Consider the following 16,017-nt stretch of genomic DNA (forward strand, 5'->3'; position numbering starts at 1 on the left):
TGTGCACGCGAGTGCGCTTGCTCTCTCGCTCTCTCTCTCTGTCAAATAAATATGGAGCTAGATCCCCTGCTTCCTAGCTGGCAATGAGGACCCCATCTCTGGCCGTAGATGCAGCACAGTCACAAGACAGGATTACAGTTGTTGACATTTTCAGATGATGGACTGGGATGGTATACCAGTGTGAGGAAGGGCACCAGGGTGCAGTGTATGAGGCATTGAGAAATGTGAGAAAGTAGTAATTATAAAGACAATAGTATTGGATGGCTATTGCTGGAAGCAATAAATACTTTTAAAAGAGACAATGAAAAATCAAGGATGATGAATTAAAGGCTAACTGTGAAAACAAATGGGCTTCCCCCCACCCCCGCCCCCACAGCTTTTAGGCACGCCTCAGAGACCCTGCAGGTCAGTTCCAGACCACCACCATAAAGTGAACAGTGCAATAAAGTGAGTCGAATGAATTTTTTGGTTTCCCATTTCATATAAGAGTTATGTTCAACTATACCATAGTCTATTTTTTTTTTTTAAAGATTTTATTTATTTTTTGACAGAGAGAGACACAGCGAGAGAGGGAACACAAGCAGGGGGAGTGGGAGAGGGAGAAGCAGGCTTCCCGCAGAGCAGGGAGCCCGATGTGGGGCTCGATCCCAGGACCCTGGGATCATGACCTGAGCCGAAGGCAGACGCTTAACGACTGAGCCACCCAGGCACCCCTATACCATAGTCTATTAAGGATGCTATAGCATTGTGTCTACAAAAACAGTGTACATACCTTAATTTAAAAATACTTTATTGCTGGGGCACCAGGGTGGTTCAGTCGTTAAGCGTCTGGCTTCGGCTCAGGTCATGATCCCAGGATCCTGGAATCGAGCCCCGCATCAGGCTCCCTGCTCTGCGGGAAGCCTGCTTCTCCCTCTCCTGCTCCCCCTGCTTGTGTTCCCTCTCTGGCTGTGTCTCTCTGTTAAATGAATAAATAAAATCTTAAATAAAAATGCTTCATTGCTAAAAAATGCTAACCATCCTCTTTCAGAGAATTATAATCTTTTAGCTAGTGAAGTGTCTTGCCCTGATGTTGATGCCTGCTGACTGACCGGCTTGCTCAAGGTTGGCGTGGCTGCAGCAATTTCTTAAAATAAGACAATTTTGCCACATTGATTGATTCTTCCTTTCATGGTTGATGTCTCTGTAGCATGTGATGCTGTTTGATAGCATTTTACCCACTTCTTTCAAAACTGGAGTCCATCCTCTGAAGCCCTGCCCCTGCTTTAACTGAGTAGATGTAATATTCTAAATCCTTTGTTGTCATTTCAACCATCTTCACAGCATCTTCACCAGGACTAGTTTCCATTTCCAGAAACCACTTTCTTTGCTGATCCATAAGAAGCAACTCCTCATCTGTTCAAGTTTGGTCAGGAGATTGCAGCCATGCAGCCCCAGCTCCAGGCTCCACTTCTAGTTCTTTTGCTGTGTCCACCACATCTGCAGTTACTTCCTCCACTGAAGTCTCCAACCCCACGAAATCATCCATGAGGGTCAGAACTAACTTCTTCCACATCCCTTTTCATGTTGATATTTTGACCACTTCCCATGAATCATGAATGTTCTTAATAGCATCTAGAATGGCGAATCCTTTCCAGAAGGTGTTCCATTTACTTTGTGCAAATTCATCAGAGGATCACTATCTATTGCAGCTATAGCCTTAAGAAATATAGTTGTTTAAATAATACGACTTTCAAGTCTAAATGACTCCTTGATCCAGGTCTGCAGGATGGATGTTGTGTGATGCATGAAAATAACATTAACCTCTTTGTATATTCATTCCATTAGAGCTCTTGGGTGACCCGGTGCATTGTCAATGAGCAGTAACATTTTGAAATCTTTTTTTCTAAGCAAGTAGGTCTCAACAGTGAGCTTAAAATATTTAGTAAACCATGTTGTAAACAGATGTGCTATCATCTAAGCTTTGTTCCATTTATAGAGCACAGGCAGAGCAGGTTTAACATAATTCTTAAGGGCCCTAGGACTTCTGGAATGGTGAATGAGCCCTGGCCTCAACCTAAAGCCACCAGCTGCATTAGCCCCTAGCAAGAGAATCAGTCGGTGCTGTGAAGCTCTGAAGCCAGCCATTGACTTTCCTCTAGCTATGGAAGTCCTAGATGGCATCTTTTTCCAGATCACCATAACAAATATATAATAATGAAAAAGTTAGAAATACCGTGAAAATTACTAAAATGTGACACAGAGATATGAAGTGAGCAAACACTGTTGAAAAAATGGTGCCAATAGATGTGTTCAATGCAAGGTTGCCACAAACCAATTTCTAAAAAACACAATACCTGCAAATTGCAAGAAAGTGAAGCACAATTAAGATGGTTATGCTTGTATTAAGAGGCTCTCTTCTGCAGTAGAAGGGTAGAAATAGCTGAGGACCAGGCCCATGATGTAATCTGAAGACTAGCAGAGTTCAAGAACATTAAATTGTCAACCTAGCCAAGTCTGTTCCCTGTAAAGTCAGGGCCCTGATTAGGAAAAAATGGGACCCTGAGAGAGGACATCTAGATTGATACATTCAGATCTCGATGCCCCAGGTTCCCTCAAGCCCTCTGAACTTAAGAAGAGGCCCATTCCTTAAGAACCAGTGCTTTCTTCTGACTTGAAGATGATGAAGAGGCGTGTGCCCTCAATACCACATGGATGGTCCCTCAGGGTCTATCCTGAACATCCCTCCTAGCCATGAGATCAATAATTAAGGTTACAATAAAAATGAACAGGGAAACATCGGGCCTGCTAAGAAAGAAAAGTAATACACTCTGAAGGTTCTGCAGAACCCAGCCATCATGTACCTCAGCAGCTGAGAGAGTGTCTATGGAACTTAATTCTAAGAGTGCTAGAATAAGGGATAGAAGTAAAACATAAAGTAGGATCAAGTAGTGTTTACTATTATAGAAGTACTATTCTGGGATACAAGTTTTAACACCCTGGCAAGAACTCCAGGAGAAGGTGTTGATGCACTGCTAAAAAGGCTCTTAAAAGCTTGAAGAAAGTGACAACCCTTCTCAAGTGGAGTGGCAAGTCACACACACACATATGCACACACTAGCACATTACTCAGTTATAAAAAAGAAGGAAATCTTGGGGCTCCTGGGTAGCTCAGTCAGTTGAGCGTCTGACTCTTGGTTTCAGCCTCAGGTCGTGATCTCAGGGTTGTCGGATCAAGCCCCATGTCGGGCTCCATGCTCAGTGAGGAGTCTGCTTGGAATTCTCTTTCTCTCCCTCTCCCTCTGCCCCTTCCCCACTTGTGCGTGCCCTCTCTCTCTCTCAAATAAATCTTTTTTTAAAAGGATTTATTTATTTGAGATGAGCATGAGCAGGGGCAGAGGGAGAGGGAGAAGCAGACTCCCTGCTGAGTAGGGAGCCTAACATGGGACTCCATCCCAGGACCCTGGGATCATGACTTGAGCTGAAGGCAGACATTTAACTGACTGAGCTATCCAGGTGCCCCTAAAATAAATAAATCTTAAAAAAAAAAAAGAAGAAGAAATCTTGCCATTTGCAACAACATGGATGGATCTAAAGGGTATTATGCTAAGTGAAATGTTAGAGAAAGACAAAAACTGTATGATTTCACTTGTATGTGGAATCTAAAAACAAAACAAAACAGAAACAGACTTACAAACGAGGAAAACAAACTGGTGGTTGCCAAAGGGAAGTGGGTAAAAGGATGGTGAAATAGGTGAAGGGGATTAGGAAGTACAAACTTCTAGTTATAAAACAAATAATTCACGTGGATATAAAGCACAGTGTAGGGAATATAATCAATAATATTGTAATAACTTTGTAAGGTGACAGATGATAACTACATTTATTGTAGTGAGGATTTCATAATATATACAAATGTTGAATTGGTATGTTGTACACTTGAAACTAATATAATATTGTATGTAAACTGTACTTCAATTAAAAATATATGTATTGTTGGGGTGTTTGGCTGGCTCAGTTGGTAGAGCATGATCTCTTGATCTCGGGGTTGTAAGTTGGAGCCCAACATTGGGTGAAGAGATTACTTAAAAATAAAATCTTAGGGGCCCCTGGGTGGCTCAGTTGGTTGAACGTCTGCCTTCAGCTCAGGTCATGATCCTGGGGTCCTGGGATGGAGCCCTAAGTCGCCGGGCGGGGGGGGGGTCCTTGCTCAGCGGGGAGTCTACTTCTCCCTCTCCCTCTACCTGCCACTCCCCCTGCTTGTGCGCTGTGTGTCTGTGTCAAATAAATAAAATCTTTAATAAATAAATAAATAAAATCTTAAAAAATATATATGTATTGAAAGTAGTTATGATATAATAAAAGAAAAAAAAAGAAAATAGTTATGAGAGGAAATGCTCCCTGTGGGCAGAGCTTCAGGTGCTGTACCTGGTTATTTACTCTGTGTGGCAAGAGAAGTAGCCTAAGATTAGAATATTTACAGTTTCATGGGTAGTGGTGAGTGTTTTGGTCAGGGGCCTAAAATAGAAATGTTGTGGGCGCCTGGGTGGCTCAGTTGGTTAAGCGACTGCCTTCGGCTCAGGTCATGATCCTGGAGTCCCAGGATCGAGTCCCGCATTGGGCTCTCTGCTTAGCGGGGAGTCTGCTTCTCCCTCTGACCCTCCCCCCTCTCATGTGCTCTCTCTCTCTCATTCTCTCTCTCAAATAAATAAATAAAATCTTTAAAAAAAAATAAAATAGAAATGTTGTATACTGGGGACTAAGAAGTCTGGGGTAAAGCATGTGAATGGCTTAAGATAACATGCAGAGTGTGAAAATCTTTGTATCAAATGGTAGTGCCCATCAGAAAGCATCCATCACAGAGGAAGCATTAAACAACCAGGTAGCTAAATGACTCGGGCAGATGTCAGTCAGCTTCTGTCATCAGCCACCCTAATGCTAGCACAATAAATCCATGAAGGAGGAGCCACAATGGCTGGGATGGAGGCTGTGCATGGCCACACCAACCAAGGCTGATCTAAATACTGATGCTGTCAGGTGTCCCACATGCGACCAACAGAGCTCATTGCTGAGCCACTGATATGGCACCCTTCTTCAAGGAGACCTTTGTGGCAGGTTGACTATATTAGGCCCCTTCCATCCTAGAAGGGCCAGGGATTTGTTCTAATAGGAACAGACAGGGCGCCTGGGTGGCTCAGTTGGTTAAGCAACTGCCTTCGGCTCAGGTCATGATCCTGGAGTCCCTGGATCGAGTCCCGCATCGGGCTCCCTGCTCGGCAGGGAGCCTGCTTCTCCCTCTGACCCTCCCCCCTCTCATGTGCTCTCTGTCTCTCTCATTCTCTCTGTCTCAAATAAATAAATAAAAAATCTTTAAAAAAAAAAAAAGGAACAGACATGTATTCTAGGTATGGATTTGCCTTTCTTACCTACAAGGCCTCCAACAACATCAATACCTAAGGGCTTACAGAATGTTTGATCCACAAACATGATTGCATCAAACCAAAGGACCCACTTCACAACAAAGAATTTAGCAGTGGTACATGACCATGGGATCCAATGGTTCTATCACATCCCCTAGATGCCACCAACGCGATAGAATGATAGCCTGTTGAAGGTACGGCCAAGATACCAACTTCCATACAATACACTGAGGTCGGGGTGCTAACTTCCAGGATGCAGTATACACGTTAAGTCAATAAACTTCATATGGTGCTGGGTCCATAACATGTAGAATACATGGTTCCAGGAACCAAGAAGTGGAAGTAGGATAGGACATAATTTTTTTTTTAAAGATTTTATTTATTTAATTGACAGAGAGACACATACACAGCGAGAGAGGGAACACAAGCAGGGGGAGTTGGAGAGGGAGAAGCAGGCTCCCCGCCGAGCAGGGAGCCCGATGCGGGACTCGATCCCAGGACCCTGGGATCATGACCTGAGCCCAAGGCAGACGCTTAACCAACTGAGGCACCCAGGCGCCCCTGGATAAGACATAATTAACATCAAACCCGCTTGGGGAATTCGTGCTTCTTATCCCTGTAACACTGTGTTTTGCAGATTTAGATGGTACAGTTCCTTAGGGGAAACTTCTTCACCAGGGGACATAATAAGAATCCTACTGAACTTTAAGCTATGGCTGTCATCATTCAAGTACCTTCCAGTTCTGCACAGGTGTTGATCCTAAGAACACCCCCTGGGTAAACTTGCTCTATGGGTTTGCTCCTTTGACAGAGAGAGAGAACAAGTAGGCAGAGAGGCAGGCAGAGGGAGAGGGAGAAGCAGGCTCCCCGCTGAGCAGGGAGCCCGACGCGGGGCTCGATCCCAGGATCCCGGGATCATGACCTGAGCCAAAGGCAGACGCTCAATGACTGAGCCACCCAGGTGCTCCTGTGGGTTTGCTTCTTATAGAATCCGACTCATAGAAATTATCTTTATAGCACTTTACTTTTTGTGGCAGTTGTTAAGTTATACCCTGATCTTTCCATTAATAAACCTACCTGTGATTATTTAACAGGAACTTCATGAGTTTTTATGTTCTGTAGGGTGTTACTGTCATGAGACCTATTTTTTGGCTCCCATAACTAGTGTAGCAGAGGGGGGAAAAGGCATGTTTTAGAAAATACACATATTGCTTTGTGTTTTCTTTTTTTTTTAGATTTTATTTATTTATTTGACACAGAGAGACACAGCGAGAGAGGGAACACAAGCAAGGGGAGTGGGAGAGGGAGAAGCAGGCCTCCCGCTGAGCAGAGAGCCCGATGCGGGGCTCGATCCCAGGACCCTGGGATCATGACCTGAGCCGAAGGCAGACACTTAACGACTGAGCCACCCAGGCACCTGTGCTTTGTGTTTCCTATTTAAATGTTACATTTTACACATTTGAAGAAAGAATATAGTCTAGGTTAATTTTTTTGTAGTTTCAAGTTTTTATTTAAATTCCAGCTAATTGGGATGCCTGGGTGGCTCAGTCAGCTCAGTCGGCTCCTGCATCGGTCTCCTTGCTCAGCGGGGAGCCTGCTTCTCCCTCTGCCTGCCACTCCCCCTGCTTGTGTTCTCTCTCTCTCTGACAAATAAAATAAAATCTTTTAAAGAGTTATAAATTCCAGTTAGTTAACATACAGTGTAATATTGGTTTCAGGAATAGAATTCAGTGATTCATCACTTACATACAACACCCAGTGCTCATCACAACAAGTGCCCTCCTTCATACTCATCACCCATTTAACCCATTCCCCAGGTTGATTTTTATTTTAAAAAATGACACTTTTATTGAGAAAAATCTTAAACTTGTCACAAAGGAAATGTAGATTATTTCTGTCTTTGGAGAGGTAATTAGACCACATGAAAAACTGTAAGCTTTAGAACTTCAAAGTCCTGGCTTAAATACCAATTTCACCCTTTACTAGATTTGTAACTCAAGACGAGTTACTTAATTTTGCTAAACTCTGTACCTCAGTTTCCTCTTTAAAATGAAGATAATGATAGTGCCTACCTTACAGTTTTATTGAGAAGATTAAATAAATTGATGTATGTAAAGTGCTCAGGACAATGTCATTGAGTGAGTGGTCAATAAACATAGGTTATCATCCTTATCTATACTATAGGTTAACAATATTTGCCCATAGGGTAGTGGTAAAGATCAAATGAGGCACATATGAGATATGATTAGTTCAGTGCCTGGCGCATAGTAAGCCCTTAGAACAATTATAATCATGAAAACGTGTGTTACAGCTACTTCATAAGATTATTTTAAAGATTCTATCTATGTGCCAGGTACTGTGCTAGGGGCTGGGGATACAGAGGGAAACAAAGACATACAAGATAACCTTTGTCCTTGAGCTTAGAGTCTCACAGAGATTGAATGAGAATGAATGTGTTGGTCTTGCCTGGTACAAAGGAAAGTAGATAGGTGGAAGTAGATATTCTCAGGCACATAGAGAAGTAGGACCCATGTAGGTTTTTTTCTAATTCTCACTCTTTTACCTTTTTGGTTCTACTTGTCAATAATTTGCCATAATTATGGGGCTTTTTGGAGGGGGAGGACTTCGGATTTCTTCTAATTTGTACTTTTGAGTTATTAGTTCATGGTCACTTTTTCTCATATTATACAATCAACAAAAACCTACAAAGGATCAAGGCACCAGGAATGAACAGTTAAGAGTACTCACAATGGGGGTGCCTGGGTGGCTCAGCTGGTTAAACATCTGACTCTTGATTTTGGCCCAGGTCATGATCTCAGGGTCATGAGATTGAGCCCCTCATCAGGCTCTGGGCTCAGCATGGAGACTGCTTGAATTCTCTCTCTCCCTCTCCCTCTCTGCCCCACCTCCCCCCTCTCTAAATAAATAAATAAACAAACAAATAAATAAAATCTTTTAAAAACGAGTATTCACAGTGTAGAGGGGGAAACACATAAATAGCTATAATACATTTTACATTATAGATATTTTTTCAAATCTATAATAATTACAAACAGAAAGCTAAGGTAGCAAAGAGAAGAGAATGATTGATTTTGCAAAAGCTTTTTGTCTCTATTCCCTCAGCAAGTAGTCTGTTTTATCATTTGAGTCACCGCTTAAAATATTAATACAATTGATCTTTCAGAACTCTATTTGTCTTCTTAGGTTTATACTAACCCAGGGTTTCTTAGCTTTAGCATTATTGACATTTTGGACAGGATACCTCTTTGTTGTAGGGAGCTGCCCTGTGCTTGTAAGATGTTTAGCAGCATTTCTGATCTCAGTAGCACTCCTACAGACCTGACAATCAAAAATGTCTCCAGGGGCGCCTGGGTGGCTCAGTTGTTAAGTGTCTGCCTTCAGCTCAGGTCATGATCCCAGGGTCCTGGGATCAAGCCCCACATCGGGCTCCCGGCTCCACGGGAAGCCTGCTTCTCTCTCTCTCTCACTCCCCCTGCTTGTGTTCCCTCTCTCGCTGTGCCTCTCTCTGTCAAATAAATAAATAAAATCTTAAAAAAAAAAAAATGCCTCCAGATATTGGCAAATGCCCATTAGGGAGAAATAACCCCTCTTTTTGAGAACCACTGCATTAAACCAATGATTATTTTCGGACTTAAGTCTTATCAGTTATGTTTTCAGCTTATAATGGTATAGTATGATTTATCATTTATCATTGGTCCATAGAAACTTGGAACTTTACTATCACAATCATGCTGCTAGTTGATATGTGATTTGTTACAGAGGAAATTACCTCAGTGATTTATGCACAAATCTACATTTTAAATGTTTATATGTTGATTACTGGATGTTTTATTTTTTTATCTTCACAAGGACAAAACGCTAATAAAATGAAACTTTCAGAGAATAAGAAAGAGCTCTTGGGAATTAAAAACAAAAAGTATCTTTTAGTTAATTATTGCTGTTAATAAATTACCTCAAAACTTATTGGTTTAAAACAATAAACTTTAATTATTTCATAGTTTTTGTGGATTAGAAATCTGGGAGTGGATTACCTAGGTAGTTCTGGTCTAAACCCCGTAGTGGTGGGGGTGGTGTTGTCTTTTCATAAGATTGCAGTTAGGATGTTAGCTTGGGTGGCAGTCATCTGAAGATTTGACTGGGGTGGAGGATCAGCTTTCCAAGATGGCTCACTCACATGGCTTGAAAGTTAGTGCTAGCTGTTCACAGGAGGCCTCAATCCCTCACTATGTGGACCTCCCCATTGGGCTACATGACATGGCTGCTGACTTCTCTCAGAGTGAATGATCTAAGAGAGCACAAGTCAGAAGCAGCCTTGCAAGTCACACACTACCACTTCCACCTTTGTATGTTGGGCATATAGAACAACCTTGAAGAATTTGAGAAGAGACTACATAGAGGTATGGATCTTTGGGGGGCATCTTAGAAGCTGGCTACCATAACACAGCAATATAAAAACTATAGGTGTTGGAACATAAAACTGGGGGGAAATCCCCTAGAAAAGAGAACAAGAACAACAAAACCAGATAGGTGGAAAATAGGAAAGAAAAAATATGAAAATGAAACAGTCAGTCCACTAAGCCCAATATATGACTAATAGAAGATCCAGGAAGAGTGGGGACAGAAAAGAGATGAGAGGAAATCATCAAAGAAATTTAGCAAGGTTGCAAGATACAAGTCAATATAGAAAACCATACACACACACACACACACACACACACAAAGAAAACCATATACACACACAAGCATTAAAGAATTAGAAAATGAAATTTAAAAATTTCAATTAAGGGGTGACTGGGTGGCTCAGCCATTAAACGTCTGCCTTTGGCCTAGGTCATGATCCCAGAGTCCTGGGATCAAACTCTGCATCCGGCTCCCTGCTCCACTGGAGCCTGTTTCTTCCTCTTTCACTCCCCCTGCTTGTGTTCCCTCTCTCGTTGTCTCTCTCTGTCAAATAAATAAAATCTTTAAATTCCACTGAAAATAGTATCAAAAATATAAATGCTTAGGGCTAACTTTAACAAAAGAGGTGTAAGACCTCTATACAGGAAACTATAAAACATGGCTGAGAGAAATTGGAGAAGACCTAAATAAATAGAGAAATATACCATGTTCATGGATTGGAAAGCTCAATATTGTTAAGATGTCAGTTTCCCCCAAACTGAGTTATCAATCTCAATAAAAATCATAGGTTTTTTTGGAGAAGTGGGTTAACAATTCAAAAATTTATGAGGAAATACAAAGAACTTAACCAAAACATTCTAGAAAAAGAACTAAGTTGGAGTAACTACACTTCCTCACTTCAAGGCTTACTATAAAGCTATAGTAATCCAGACAATGTAGTATTGTATAAAGATAGAATAATAGTCAATGAAACAGAATAAAAACTTGAGAAATAGATCCATAATTCTATAGTTAATAGATTTTTGACAAAGACACCAAAGCAATTTAATGAGGCAAAAAAATTATCTTCAACATATGGTGCTAGAACCATGTGGACATAAATAATCCCTCAAGGGGCGCCTGGGTGGCTCAGTCATTAAGCGTCTGCCTTCGGCTCAGGTCATGATCCCAGGGTCCTGGGATCGAGTCCCACATCGGGCTCCCTGCTCCATGGGAAGCCTGCTTCTCCCTCTCCCGCTCCCCCTGCTTGTGTTCCCTCTCTCGCTGCGTCTCTCTCTGTCAAATAAATAAAAAATCTTAAAAAAAAAAAATAATAATCCCTCAAATCCTACCTCATGTTATTTGCAAACTTTGAGATGGATCACATACCTAAATGTAAAAGCCAAAATTCTCAAATCATTCAAAAACATTAAGAAAATAAGTAGGCAAGCTACAGACTGGGAGAAAATATTTGCAATTAATATATCTGATATGGGACATGTATCCAAAATATTTAATAAACTAGAACCCCATAAGATAAACATTCCAATAAAAGATTGGCAAAGTCTTGACACTTCACAAAAGGAGGTATACATATGGCCCATAAACACATGAAAAAGTGCTTGACATTAATCATCAGGAAAATGCAAACTAAAACTACAGTGAGATAACCACACATTTATAACAATGGCTAATATTGAAGATTTATTTATTTTGAGACTTGCACATTTCATTGTATATAAATTATATCTCAATAAAACAAGAAAAGGGAACAGTGAGATAAAACATTAAGTGTGAATACATTCAAGAAAAGAACTATATATTTTGAGAGAAACACTTGCCATTGACAATGGCAACTCAAAAAAGGAAAAAAAGAGTATTTACCATGATTACAGCTGTACTGGCTAAAGTTAAAGAGAATATATTTATATATTCTATATGTATTTTCTACATATATATCCTATAAATATATTTAAATATATTCCATTTGAATATATATCTATCTTCTAAGTTGAGAAAAAAAGTTTTTTATACCCAGCATAATTTAATTTTAATTTTTTTCATTCTTCTAGTGTCTTTGTACTTGATTCTCTTTACTTAGCTTTGGCTATCAACTCTGCAAAGAGTTGCTCCTTTACACTGTCACAGTTATTACTATGACTTTTTAGTCTTCATAAATTTCAATAAAGAGCTATTTTTCTCCTAAGTGGTTCCTGATAGGTAGATAAAAACTTAAATTATCTTCTTACCTAGTACTTTTTTACCTAAACCTGGTACTTTTGTTTATGAAAGTCAATGCTTGTAAGTTACTCACATTTTCCCCACGTCTTTTTTTTCTTGCAAAGGGCAAATTTAGAGATGTCACGGTCCTTGCCTGGCAAAACACTGTACTTCTTACCATCTAGCTTTACTATTCTGGCTTGCCAAATAAGTAGATAGGGAGATAGATAAATAAATAAATAACTTGCTCAACAGTTCCATTGCTCCTTGTATTTATTATAATAGCACAGTTACTGGTTTTTGATCAGTAGAACAAGTCATTAGTATAAACTGACCTCTGGTGTGACCTTTGTTGCCAGCTTTTTGTTTTGTTTTGTTTTTGTTTTCTTTTGCCAGCTCTTATTTATACTTGGCTTCACCAGTATATCTTTGCTGCTGCTACTTTTCTTTCATTTATTCCCTTTGATGTGTTGATATTTAGGCTCCCAGACAGGAGTGGGTGGGAACCAGAAGAACAGTCAAGATAACAGGCGAATTTAAGTAAAAAAAAAAAAAATCATCTTCCTCTTTCATTAATAATGTCTTATTTCATGAAGACTTGGATTGTTATGATTTTCTTCTCACAGTTCAAATGACAATACCAGTGTCAGTACAGTTATGAATAATACCTAATATGGCTTTAAAATAGCTTTTAGAAATTTAGAAATCACTGGACCCCATCCAGGTTCTATCTGATTTATTAAATGTACTTTGACTATACTCTTACTAATGTCAAGTGGGGAGTCTAGAACTGGAGTGCGAGTCAGGACACCAGCTCTTCTCCATTAATAAGTTGTATAGTTGCTAATAAGAGTTGGACTAGTTGATCTCCAAGTAGATCTACAGCTCTAATTAAAAATTAAGTCAGGGGCGCCTGGGTGGCTCAGTCGCTTAAGCGCCTGCCTTCGGCTCAGGTCATGATCCCAGGGTCCTGGAATCGAGCCCCGTGTTGGGCTCCCGGATCAGCAGAGAGCCTGTTTCTCCCTCTCCCTCTGCTGATCCCCCTGCTTGTGCTCTCTCTCTCTCTGACAAATAAATAAAATCTTTAAAAAAATATGTATTGTGGGTTTACTGGATTTTAGGTGTTGCAGTTGGTCAGAGGCATGGGATGAAGTTGTAGCTTTTGGTTCCTTCCCTAAATCTGGTAAGGAAGAGAGACTATTCAAAGGGAATAAACAGAGTCCTCTGTTGGAATGAAGATGGAAGACAACAGTTCTCCTCAAGGTTGTGAAGGTACACAGGCTAAATCAGAAAATGCTGCTTTAAAATTCTGACCCTACAATCCTCCTTGGATCTACAGAGGAGAGCAACATCTGTAGATCTCCTTCTTATACCCAACTGTTCTCTAACTGCTCTTCTTCCTGTATTATTGTCCCTGTCATTTATTAGGTTTCGGCTACACTGCCTTCCCATTCCTGGAAAGAACTAAGCTTTTTCCTGGCTCAGAACCTTAGCATTCACTGTTCTGCCTGGGATGGACCTCTTCCTTCAGTTCTTCTAATAGGTGACTCCTCCTTTCAGATTTCAGTTTAAATGTCACTTTCCCACCGCCCTATCTAAAAATAGCTCTTTTGCACTCATTAGTGCTTTCTTCTAATTGAAAATATTATATTTAATTACTTTTCCACTCATTAGTGCTTTCTTCTAATTGAAAATATTATATTTAATTACTTTTTCTACACTACAATATAAGCTCCTTGCGGACAAGAACAACTTCCTCCTCCTCCTCTCTCTTCCTCCTCCTCTTCCTCTTCTTCTTCTTTTCTAATTGACTCTATCTCCACAGCTTAAAACAACACCTGCCATTTAGTGAGCACTCAATAAGTATATGTTTAGTGAACAAATATTTGGATCCCTGTTTGGATCCCAGAATCCAAATATCTGGCTCCAGGAAATACTCTCAATTATTTGATTGATCTATCTATCATCTATCTATCTATCTATCTATCTATCTATCTATCTATCTATCATCTATCTATCATCTATCTATAGATACACTACTTAGAAGGGGAAAACATAAAACACATTCCTTCTTAGATTTATCCCTGCTTTCTTTGCAGCCTTAGACTAAAAGTTTCATTTATTTTCATTTCATTTCACTTTATCTATATTTTAATGCTGATTTGAGCATCAACAGTAACAGGGATGAACTTTATTTTTTTAACGATTTTATTTGACAGAGAGAGAGGGAGAGAGAAAGAGAGGAAGCACAATGAGGGGTTGTGGTGGAGGGAGAGGGAAAGGGAAATGGAGAAGGCTCCCTGAAGAGCAGGGAGCCCAGTGTGGGGCTCCATCCCAGGACCCTGGGATCACGACCTGAGCCGAAGGCAGACATTTAATGGACTGAGCCACCCAGGTGCCCCCAGAGATGAACTTTAAAACATATATAAAGGTGTTGTCCCACTCCACTAAATAGGAATTTTATAGGTACACAAACCAACACATTTAACTAGTGTGGGGCCAACCCACAGATCACGGATTTTATAGAAATTTCTGCCTTATAAACTTGGTTTAGGATTTTTGCAGCTAAGTTAATGAAGGATATTGATATGCAGTTTTCTTTCCTGTAATGTCCTTGTCAGATTTTGTACAGGGTTACGCTGGCCTCAGAAAAGGAGTTGGCAAGTGTTCTCTCCTCCTATATTCTCTTAAAAAGTTTGTGTAGATTGGGGCGCCTGGGTGGCTCAGTTGGTTAAGCGTTTGCCTTCAGCTCAGGTCATGATTCCAGAGTCCTGGGATTGAGCCCCATATGGGGCTCCTTGCTCAGCGTTGGTATTATTTCTTCCTTACATTTTGGTAGAACTTACCAGTGAATTCTGTAGCCTACAGGAGTTTTGGGGTGGGAAGATTTTAAATTTTCTGTTCAATTTCATTGATGTAAGATGTTCAGATTTTGTATTTCCTCTTATGTTCATTTCAGAAAGTTTTTTTTTAAAGATCCATTTATTTATTTGAGAGAGAGAGAATGCACACAAGTGGGGGGAGGGGCAGAGGAGAGACTCTTCAAGCAGCCTGCTGAGCGTGGAGCCCGATATGGGGATTGATCCCACAATCCATGAGATCACGACCTGAGCAGAAACCAAGAGCCAGATGCTTAACCGACTGACCCACCCAGGCACCCCTCAGAAAGTTGTTTTAATGGAAGGTGTCCATTTCCCCTAAGTTGTCAAACTTACTGGCATGAAAGTTGTTCATACATTTCTCTATTATCCTTTTGATGTCTGTAGGATTTGAAGTGATGTCTTCTTTCCCATTCCTAATATTGTTAATTTACATTTTCTCTTATTTTCTTGATTAGTATTGCCAGGGGCTTATCAACATTATTAATCTTTTTAAAGAACCAACTATTGCATTTCTTTTTTTTTTTTTCTTAACATGTTTTAATCATATCAATACAATCATCAGGTGACACTTTGGAGACTGATTAGTATGTCATGTGAGGTATTATAAGTAAAACCAAAACTCTCATCCGCCTGTGAACGATATTACTTTCCTACATAGGTTTGACATAAAATCACTGCCTGATGTTACTGTGACTTTTTATCAAGATTATGTCATCACGTTACTCACATCCAAGCTTCTGCAGGTCTGAAATTTTCTTCCCACTGAATATGTAGTGGGAATTCCAGTTGATAACATTTTTTTAAAATTTTTTTAAAAAATTTATTTGAAGGTGCCTTCTTAGCGCAGTGGGCAGCGCGTCAGTCTCATAAAAATTTATTTGAGAGAGAGAATGAGAGAGAGAGAGAGCACATGAGAGGGGGGAGGGTCAGAGGGAGAAGCAGACTCCCTGCCGAGCAGGGAGCCCGATGCGGGACTTGATCCAGGGACTCCAGGATCATGACCTGAGCCAAAGGCAGTCGCTTAACCAACTGAGTCACCCAGGCGCCCCAGTTGATAACATTTTTGTTAAGAAAGAAAGAAAGAAAGAAAGAAAGAAAGAAAGAAAGAAAGAAAG

Source organism: Mirounga leonina, unplaced genomic scaffold (assembly GCF_011800145.1).
Source record: "Mirounga leonina isolate KUSES-001 unplaced genomic scaffold, KU_Mleo_1.0 Mir_107, whole genome shotgun sequence".
In the NCBI taxonomy this organism is placed as follows: Eukaryota; Metazoa; Chordata; class Mammalia; order Carnivora; family Phocidae; genus Mirounga; species Mirounga leonina.